Consider the following 515-nt stretch of genomic DNA (forward strand, 5'->3'; position numbering starts at 1 on the left):
CTCTCCCTCTCTCTCTCTCCCTCAAATCAGAGTAAAGTCAAGTGCTGGAGGAGAGGAGAGGAGAGGAGAGAAACCTGAACAATGCTGTTCACTGGAGGCTCAGTGAAAGGGAAGAGGAGTCCGCTGAAATCCCGGTGAACCGTCCCGAGAGGCAGAGCCGAGCAGGAGGTCAGGAGTCACTCCTGGTTGGGAATAAATCAGAGGATCGGCCTCATGATGAGTGACAGCTTTTATGTTTTCAGCAGGTTCAGGATGTCAACATCACTAACCAGCAACAGCCAGGACCACGGCCACTCGTCTCAACTCCAAAACCATTAAACACCAGCCTGTTATTTTTACACTTTTACCACTTTGGCTCCTTTAATAATTAAAGGCTAAAAGTCTAACAGGGATTGACTGGAGAGTTTGGGCAAACTAGAGGGGGAATAGATAATTTATAGCCGTTCCCGAATAAGAATTCTGGGAGTTTGCTGCTCCCGTGTGAGACGTTTAATGGTTAGTGTGTGTGTGTGTGT

This window comes from Morone saxatilis, unplaced genomic scaffold, assembly GCF_004916995.1.
Source record: "Morone saxatilis isolate NCDOM2014 unplaced genomic scaffold, NCSU_SB_2.0 Contig6, whole genome shotgun sequence".
In the NCBI taxonomy this organism is placed as follows: domain Eukaryota; kingdom Metazoa; phylum Chordata; class Actinopteri; family Moronidae; genus Morone; species Morone saxatilis.